A 10,450-nucleotide genomic window follows, 5' to 3' on the forward strand; every position below is an offset into this window, starting at 1 on the left:
TGCTCGGTCATGCCGTTCGTCTGTGGATGGTAAGAAGAAGTTGTACGGTGGACGATGTGACACTCCCGAAGAAGGGTTTCCAGGACGCCGGACAAGAAGACGCGACCTCGGTCACTGAGCAATTCCTGAGGCGCGCTGTGGCGAAGAATGATGTTTTGAAGTATGAAACCGGCGACGTCGGAGGCTGTTGCAGCTGGTAACGGGGAAGTTTCCGCATAGCGCGTGAGGTGATCTATGGCGACAATGATCCAACGGTGCCCAGCAGAAGTGCTAGAAAGAGGGTTATAAAGGTCGATTCCAACACGGTAGAAAGGGCGGGCCGGACAAGGTAAAGGTTGCAGAGGAGCCGGTGAGTGCTGTGGTGGATCGTTGCGCCGCTGACATTCGAAGCAAGAGCGGACGTACTGACGGACAGAACTGTACATGCCTCGCCAATAATACCGAAGACGTAGGCGGGTAAAAGTTTTCAGCAGACCGGCATGAGCGCATTGCGGGTCGTCATGATAACTGGCACAAATAGCGGAGCGGAGATGCCGGGGAATCACGAGCAGCCATTTGCGACCATTTGGTAGGTAGCTGCGACGGTACAGCACCTGGTCACGCACGACAAAGTGACGGGCTTGACGACGGAGAGTGCTCTAGAAGGGGGCTGGCAGAGCGGTTGGCTAAGATATCGAGAATAGAAGCTATCTAAGGATCCTTGCGCTGCTCAGAAGCCATATCAATGGTATTGAAAGGAGGCGTGAGACTGGAAATAGAGGGTTGGTCGAGTTCAGAGGACACAGGGGAGCGTAAGAGGGCACCAGGATCGGAGTGTTTGCGTCCGGAGCGGTAAATGACCTGAATGTCGTAGTCTTGTAATCGGAGAGCCCAACGAGCGAGGCGGCCGGAAGGATCCTTGAGTGACGACAGCCAGCAAAGGGCATGGTGATCTATGATGACAGCGAACTGGCGCCCATATAAGTAAGGGCGAAATTTTGTGATCGCCCAAATAATTGCCAAACATTCTTTTTCCGTGACGGAATAATTAGTCTCCGCTTTTGTGAGTGCACGGCTTGCATAAGCAACGACGTACTCATTGAAGCCAGGTTTCCACTGAGCAAGAATGGCACCCAGACCGATGCCGCTGGCGTCCGTGTGGAGTTCCGTAGGGGCGGAAGGGTCGAAATGGCGCAAGATCGGAGGGAGGTGAGAAGATGGCGCAGCATGGCAAAAGCTTACCAGGCCGGTAAGTCGTGGCCGCCAGCGAGAAGTTGTGTCAGTGGGGCGATAATTGCAGCAAAATTCTTGACGAACCGACGAAAGTACTAGCAAAGTCCAATAAAGCTTCTAAGTTCTTTCAGGGAGGTGGGCTTCGGGAAATCAGCAACTGCTCGTAGCTGTAAGACATACAATTGGGGTTTGCTGCTCCAGCGGCCAGTGCCGCCGAAGGAGAGAAAGCTGAAGAAGGGTCGACTGATCGTGAGCAGGACCGCCGACAGCCAAGCACGAAAGGGTGTCGTCCGGGCATATGGTACGGCGGGTGACAAGATGCTCCGGAGCTCGTCCGTCGTTTCCGGAGCTCGTCATAGCTCTGACACAAAGAAACGACGTCGGAGATGGTTTGAGGATTTTGGACACTAACATCTGAAATGCGTCGTCCTCAATCCCTTTAAGAATGTGATTTTGTCCGCGTCGCTCATGGATGGATTCAGACGCTTGCATAAATCAACGACATCCTCGATATAGCTTGTGAAATTCTCGCCGCTCTGCTGGCCCCGACTGCGCAACCGTTGTTCGGCACGAAGTTTTCGGACAGCGGGACGGCCGAAGACGTCGGTAAGGCTGGTTTTGAGGGCCGCCCAGGTAGAAAAATCGGCTTCGTGGCTGCGAAACCACAAGTTGGCGACGTCGGTCAGATAAAAGATGACGTTTGTCAGCTTGACGCTGTCGTCCCACTTGTTATACGCGCTTACGCGTCCATAGGAGGCGAGCCAGTCTTCGACGTCGGTGTCGTCCGTGCCGCTGAAGATCGCAGGGTCGCGCTGACGCACGGGACCGGAACAGACGATGGCGGCGGAAACAGTGGAGCCAGGCTGGGGTTGGGTGTCAGTCATCTTGGTAGAGGCTGGTATGGGGTGTAGATCTTCAGGTCCGTAGATCCGTAAGGTCTGTAGCTCCAGGGTGGGAACAGGCAGCACCTCCACCAAATGCAAAAACGCAAATCAGACGCACAAGAAATGTGGACAGGCAAAATGTTTGTCCACAGAGCGTAGCTCCAAGCCAAGAGTTCGAGAGCGTCAGCTTCGTCTTCTTCGCAAACTGAACTGCGTAAGCTTCGTCTTCTTCAGCTTTCTCTCCTTCGACGGCACTGGCCGCTGGAGCAGCAAACCCCAATTGTATGTCTTACAATCGATATAAATTGGTGCAATATGATCACCATTCCTCTAAATTTGTTCTTGTTCATGCAGGAGTCTCTCAAGGTACAGCTTTAACTCCGCTGTTCCTACTCTTCATAATTGACACACCAAACGAAACTAAACTGAAAATACGGGTCTTCGCCGACGATTGTGTGCTTTACCGTAAAATAAAGGACGCTAATGACCAGGTAAAACTAAAAAACACATTAGGAAAAATCGTAGAATGGTGCAAAAAATTGCAAATGACAATTAATTAAAATAAACTGTTTCTCTTTTGATTACAAAGAAAACTTCTAATTAGATTATGCGTACTCGGTGAATAATGCGAATATTTAATGTGTGACTGAATATCGGTGCTTGGGTGTTCTGATCCCTTCTGACTTAAATTGGACTGCATGCGCATGTTCAAAGAACTGCCAGTAAAGCAATGACCAAGTCGTTCTTCCTTAAAAGGGCCCTGCTGCATTCCACAAGTGATACAAAACTTCTAGCTTATGTCACGCTTATACCACCAGTCTGGGAATGGGCGAACATAGCCTGGTTTCCTTACACCAAAGATTAAAGAAGGGTTTTCTGGCGGGCTAGTTGGTGCTTCTCGTTCATGATTAAACTGCGCGAAAGAACGGGGACAGAGACAAGAAACACGCACACGCGTTTGTGTACGCGTTTCTTGTCTCTGTCCTCGTTCTTTCGCGTAGTTTAATCATGAACCAAAGATTACATTAGAACACTCGAAATGGTGCAAATAAAAGCCGTGCGTTTTATCTTCAACTGCTATCGTCGCACACATTCGTCTACAGAACTCTTACAATCATCAGTCCTACACACGCTGCCCAGCGTGCAAAATTACATCGTCTCAAATTTTTGTACATACCCATTAAATATGTCCTCTATCGACTTTGTTCATGTTAAGCATTCAAGAGCTTCTCCACACAAGCATGTACTCACTCCTGAAGAATTTTGTTGTTCCAATAATACCTTCTGATATTCATTTTTTCCTAACGTACTCCGAGATTGGAACCAGTTGCACCGAGCGATTACAACTCAGCCTACCATGGACAAATTTATCAAGATAGCTGAGAGCTCTTTTCTTACATTTACGTCGACATGCATCTGTATTATTTTTTTTTCATTTTTACTGCTGTGCTTTCTTCCAATGTACTCATGATATGCAAGTGTCATTCTTTTTTTATGACTTCGTTCTTTCTTCGTCTATGCCACATGAGTTCCCTGTGTATCATCCTATTGTTAAGCTTCAAACTTTAGTCAGTGAAACAGTATTTGTATACCATATGTACTTGTCCATTCCTGTAAAATGCCCAAAAGGGATTTACAGTATTCAGAAATAAAATAAAATAAAGTAAATAAAGCATCTAGTTGCACAGATGTTTGCACTTCAAAGCCATATTTCCGATACCAAAGACAAAAACACTGAAATTACAGATAACGCCCTGTGTGCCATTTTTCATACGGGCGTAGACAAAAATCTCAGCGAGACAGAAGAACCACTGTACTTGGAACCGATGAAAGGTGCCACTATACAAGAGTGGACATCATTTCGATGCTTGAAGGAGTTAACAATATTAGCAAATCATGTTCATTTTTGCTACCGGCTCAACGGCAATTCCTTGAGCTAGTCGGTGCTTGTTCATCGGGTACCGGCTTGCAGATGGGAGTGGATAGTGCAGGGCGCGGAGTCACCGACTATAGTCGAGCCTGGATATATCGAACCCGGATATGTAAAATTATTGGCTATATTGTCACGGTGTTGGTGACAAGACAGGGACCTGGCAAGAAGGAGTTCGGCAGCACGTTTTCGGTGGGGGAAACGGCGGCCTTCAACGTCCTTCAATCCGAGCGCCACCAGCATCACCGTCGTTTTGCCTCAGCGCCACCTGGAATTCCTCCCCTCTTTAAAAAACGCGCGCAGAAGAGCACTCGAACAAAAGCACACTCAAGCACACAAGAAAGGTTTGAAGAATCTGGGGTTCACCGTGTAAAATACGGCATCATGCGTAAAACATGGACGATCTCTGGACGGGGAAGTCGAAGGCTTCTCTGCTGTGAGAGTGCCGCGTCTGGTAGTACCTCGTAATAAACGTCGCTGACGCGCCGCAAGACTTTATAAGGACCGAAATAGCGGCAAATGAGTTTTTCGGACAAGCCTCGCCGTCGAACAGGTATCCATACGCAAACCCGGCCGCCGGGATTGTAGAAGACTTGTCTGTGCCGGAGGTTGTATCGGCGCGAGTCTTTATATTGTTGCTGTGTGATGCGAATTCGTGCTAGCTGACAGGCCTGCTCGGCTTCGTGGGCAAACTTCTCAGCGTCAGCAGAAAGTTGGTCATCAGTTGCTCAAGGGAGCATTGCGTCGAGCATCGCCTGAACCTCCCTGCCGTAGAGGAGGCGGAACGGTGTGACGCGAGTCGTCGCTTGATCTGCTGCGTGATAGGCGAATGTCAGGTACGGTATGATCACGTCCCAAGTCCTGTGTTGGACATCGACGTACATCGCCAGCATGTGCGCCATGGTCTTATTAAGCCGCTCTGTCAGCCCATTTGCCTGCAGGTGGTAAGCAGTAGCTTTATGGCAGGTCGTACAGCTCAGCTGAAAAATTTCGGCCATCATCTGGGAAGTAAAGAAGGTCCCTCGGTCGGGGTAATGACGTAGGTAGGGGCGCCGTGCCGAAGTGCGATCTGATTCATGAAGAAATCCGCAACCTCGGACGCTGTGCCACGAGTATCGAGTGAGGCCTCGGCGTATCGAGTGAGGTAGTCTGTGGCAATGATGATGTGCCGGTTGCCACCCGAGTACATAGGGAAAGGGCCGATAAGCTCCATGCTGACCTGATCGAACGGGGCACGTGGTGGTGCAATAGGTTGGAGGAGCCCCAGAGGCTTGGCGGCCGGGGCCTTACGGCGCCGACATTGCCGACAGCTCTGCACATAGCGTTTAACAACAGTGACAAGTTTGGGCCAGTAAAACAGCTGGCGTATTCTGAGGTTGGTTCGTCGTGGCACGCAGAAAGTATTTCCTCTTGAAGTGTTTTCGGCACGAGGAGCAGGTACGCTCGCGAACTGGGACCAGGGTTCTTCTTATAGAGCACGACTCATTGCAGGGAAAACGACGTCAGGTGTCGAGAAAAACATAAGGAACGGTGGCTGGTTGGCCTTCCAAATAATCGATGAGGAGTCGTAACACTGGATCGGCGCGCTTCTGGGTTGACAAATCAGAAGAATGGATAGCCAGAAGGAAACTGATGTCGTCGTCCGTATCGGGGGTTGCCAGATCGACAGGCGCACGAGAGAGGGTGTCGGCGTCTTCATGCTTATGTCCGGACTAATGTCCGACTTATGCTTATGTCCGGACACCTGCAGGCGAAGGCTCCATCGTGCCAGGCGTCCAGACGGGTCACGCAGGTTGGCCAACCAACACAAGGAGTGGTGGTCAGTGACCACTTTGAAAGGGCGACCATAAAGACAGGGGCGAAATTTCGCAGCGGCCCAAATAATGGCGAGGCACTCTTTTTCTGTCGTGGAATAGTGGAATCTCTGCGCGCGACAGAGCGCGGCTGGCATAAGCGATGACTCGTTCAACGCCATCCTGGCGTTGCACGAGAACTGCGCCGAGGCCGACGTTGCTGGCGTCGGTGTGTATTTCAGTGCCACCCCGCTCACCAAAATAGGCAAGAACGGGCGACCTTTGAAGACGCAGGCGGAGCTCGGCGAAAGCCACGTCTTGCTCGTGGGACCAAACAAAAGGTGTGGCGTCGCGGGTGAGGCGAGTCAGCGGTTCTGCGAGGTCAGCGAAATTTTCGATAAAACGCCGATAGTAACTGCAGAGCCCTAGAAAGCGCCGAACAGCTATTTTGTCACGTGGAGGTGGAAATTCCGCAACCGCTGCAAGCTTGTCGGGGTCGAGCTTCACGCCGGCGGCGCTGACGACATGGCCGAGAAATTTCAGCTCCTGGTAACCGAAGTGGCATTTTTGTGGCTTCAGTGTCAGGTTAGCTGAACAAAGGGCTTCGAGGACCGTCCGCAGGCGTTCAATATGTTGACTAAACGAGTCGGCGAAAACCACCACGTCGTCGAGATAGACTAGGCAACACTGCCCTTTAAGACCGGCAAGGGCAGTGTCCATCATCCGCTGAAAGGTGGCAGGCGCAGAACAAAGACTGAAAGGTAGAACTTGAAATTCATAATGGCCGTCGGGAGTGACAAAGGCCGTCTTTTCATGATCCCGCTCATGGACCTCAATTTGCCGGTAGCCGCTTTTTAGGTCCATGGACAAAAAATACCGAGCGCGCCGCAGGCGGTCGAGAGAGTCGTCAATACGTGGCAGTGGGTAAACATCCTTCTTCGTGACTGCGTTCAGCTTCCTTTAATCGACGAAAAAACGCAGAGTGCCGGCTTTCTTTTTAACGAGGACGACCGGCGAGGACCATGGGCAGTTGGAAGGCTGGATAACGTCATAAGGACATCTTGGAGCATCTCCTAACGTGGGACTTAATGACTTCGCGCCCTGTGGGCGATACGCGATAGAGGTGTTGACGGATTGGGTGTACAGAGTCGATCACACTTGTCTAGAGCGCTCGGACGGTGTGCTTCAGAGCAAATTAAGTGAAATCTTTTCGCACCTGTGTTGCTAGCAGCAAGGCGCTGGTGTCTGTGCGGTTCACGTGTCTATTCTGCTGCTCTCCAGCGCAACCGTTACCAGTGAAAGTCAATACCTGCTTTAGAATTCCGTTTTACTTTCCCCGGATGGCACCTCTAGAGCACTCTAGACAAGTGTGATCGACTCTGTACGTCATCGTACGTCACGATGTGGTGCTTGGCTATGGTAGTTTGATGCACTTTCGACGAGGAGACGACACACTCTCTGACTTCGAGCAACAGTGCACACAGCTATTCCCGTTTGCTGGTTGACAGCGCGGAGTTGACGTAGAGGCTCTCGAGGGAGAAGGGAGGCTGCACTGGTTCTGAGGAGAAGCACTCGGAAACATCGGAGATGCGTTTGACAAAGGCTACGGAAGTGCCGCGACAAAGATGCCGATGCTCGTGCGTAAAATTGGTAGCAAGTAACTGTGACTGGCCACTATTAAGATGGTTCAGACTGCGGGCCACGCACATGCCTGTGTCAGCAGTAATGAAAGGTTGGTTTCGGCGATGGCGTCACCGTCCTGAAATGCTTCGCACTCAACAGTAATGAAGGCGCTGGTTCGACGCGCCAGGGTGATAGTGTCCGTAGAAACTCGAAGCGTCTGGCTTGGTCGCGGTGCACTGCTGAGGGCGACAGCATTAGCAGTTGAAAACATTACCTTGTTATCGCGTAGGTCAATAATGGCCCCATATTCACGCCGAAAATCGACACCCAAGATGAGGTCGCGTGAGCAGTTATTCAGAACAAGACGGCGGACGACAAATGTGAACTCCCGGATTTGAATTCAGGCGGTGCACATGCCGAGAGGTGCAATCAGATGACCGCCCGCCGTGCGACGTGTGTGCCAGCCAATGGCGTGAGAACCTTTTTTTAGAATGGCGGCGAGCTGGCTGCTTAGAATCGAATAATCAGCACCAGTATCTAATAACGCTCGAAAGTGGAAACCATCTAGTATCATAGGTATGTCTCACACATCGATTAACCCATTGAATATCAAGTGTAGAAACGTAGAAAAGTTGAGTAGTATGTCGAACTCCTATTTCGCCGGTCATTCGATATATCAAACTCTTTGCAAGTGGCGCTCCTCGATCAGTTTTCACGCGCGGATACGGGTCGGCTGCGTGGCCATGGGCACCTGCTGTCCACGCTAGTGATGCGCGACGTGAACGTGGCGTGTACCTGAGGGGCACATTGCTGTCATGCGACGAAGACAACTTGACCAAAACCTAGCTGCGGCAATCGCCTGCTCGCTTCGCTGCTGAAGTCTTTGTGGAAAACAACTACACCTTAATTTCATAATAGGCGATTATACTAGTTCTTTAGTTTTTGTTCTTATTATACTAGTTATAAAGTACAGGTAATAGGCATAAACATCATATGGTAGGCAGTGGCTGGTTCCAAAGCACCAAGTAGCGCCCAGCGTGCAGTGGTCTGCCACATTGAAAAAATTTCGTTTTCCGCGGGCCAGGAACCGGAAAATAACAAAAAGAGGGAGAGGGGGTCAACATTTGTTTTTCTGTATAGTGTGTAACTTGCGATGTGTTAAATAGAAGAGACAGAGAAGATAATTAGCCTGATCAAGAAGAGATTTTATCTTGAATCGCAGGAATTAGCCTTCAGTTATAAGCATGCTGCTGGCTTGGTGCAATGCATTCTTGCTCTTAGGTTACAGACAAGCTTATATGTTGCCATCTTTTAAATATCGAACTATTTCGCAGCCCCTTCAAGTTCGATATATCCGGATTTGATTACAGTTTGTACTGGCGCGCTGCATCTTGGCCAAACAAGCACTATGCAGCAAGACATTGAACACGAAATCTGTCATGGACACTGTGTACGGGCAAGAACTTCATTCGTTCAAGAGCGTTCAACCGCCGTCAGTTCACCTCTCAGTTTTAAGCGGTAAAATGCATATCATAAGGCGCGTGTTGGTTGAGCCACGGAAAGTGCTGGGGAGATTTTTTTACCTGACACAGAAAATCTAGAGCTCCTTGAGGGAGAAAATTAACTGCTGAGCTGTCAGTTCAGAAGTGAGCTCGTTTTCTTGGATTTATGAAGGGTATATGTGATCACCTGAGCATTTTGAACGCAAAAATTCAGGGCAAACAAAAAGTGATAACAAAAATAAGCGAGAATGTTCATGCATTTCAGGTCAACTTCAAACTCAGCATCAGCGCCAGATCAGAGCGAATAAGGTGCGCAACATTCCAGCTCTCAAGTCACTGTATCGCCCGTTGCCCAAGAACCATGCAATATTTTCGCATATTTGCTGCGCAATTAGAAATTCGGTTTCAAGAAATCCGCAGCCTCTGCAAACAATTCCATATCATCTCTTTACCCTTTGTTGTGCCAGTCGACGATATTGAGCCCGAGCTCCAAATAGAGAGCTTATTGAACTTCAAGCAAGCAGCACATTACAAGGCAAGTTTGAAGATGTAGGTGTCCCGGAGTTTTACAATTTTTATAACTGTGCTGCACCAAACCACAAGAATCATTGCCATGTTCGGAAGCACATACTTGAGCGAGCACGTACTCTCTTTACAGACTGTAAACAAGTCTGCTCTGCATTCGAGATTAACAGACGACCACCTCAGCGCCACCATACGAATAATCATTGCAGATGATCTAACACCTGTCATTGCTTCCTTTGTAACTGCTATAAGCGTTTTCAAAAACCTCAAGCCAGCAGCATGCTTATAACTGAAGGCTAATTCCTGCGATTCACGATAAAATCTCTTCATCAGGCTAATTATCTTCCCTGCCTCTTCTATTTAACACACCGCAAGTTACACACTATATAGAAAAAACATTGACCCCCTCTCCCTCTTTATGTTATTTTCCGGTTCGTGGCCCGCGGAAGACGAAATTTTCTCAATGTGACCCGTTGAAAAATATGAGTTCGATACCCCTGCTATACTGATAGCTACACTGCTAGCGCTTTTTTTATTGTTCTATACTTTTCCTTGCGCCTGTGATTACGCGACAACCTGCATTCTTTCCAGTATGATGTATACATTCCTTACAGCATGATCTGTAAGACGCGTTCGCAGGCTTAGGCGTTCCAAAAAACGTCATAATCATCATCAGCCTGACTACGCCCGCTGCAGGGCAAACGCCTCTCCCATGTTTCTCCACTTAACTCTGTCCTTTGCCTGCTATGCCCACCCTATGCCTGCAAGCTTCATAATCTCATCCGCCCACCTAACTTTCTGCCGCCCCCTGCTACGTTTGCCTTCTCTTGGAATCCACTCCGTTACCCTCAAGGACCAGCGGTTATCTTTCCTTCGCAATTCGTGCCCTGCCCAAGCCCACTTCTTCCTCTTGATTACGACTAGAATAGCATTAACGCGTGTTTGATCCCTCATCCGCTCTGCTCACTTGCGGTCTCTTAG

The sequence above is a fragment of the Amblyomma americanum genome, chromosome 4 (assembly GCF_052857255.1).
Source record: "Amblyomma americanum isolate KBUSLIRL-KWMA chromosome 4, ASM5285725v1, whole genome shotgun sequence".
NCBI classification, from domain to species: Eukaryota; Metazoa; Arthropoda; class Arachnida; order Ixodida; family Ixodidae; genus Amblyomma; species Amblyomma americanum.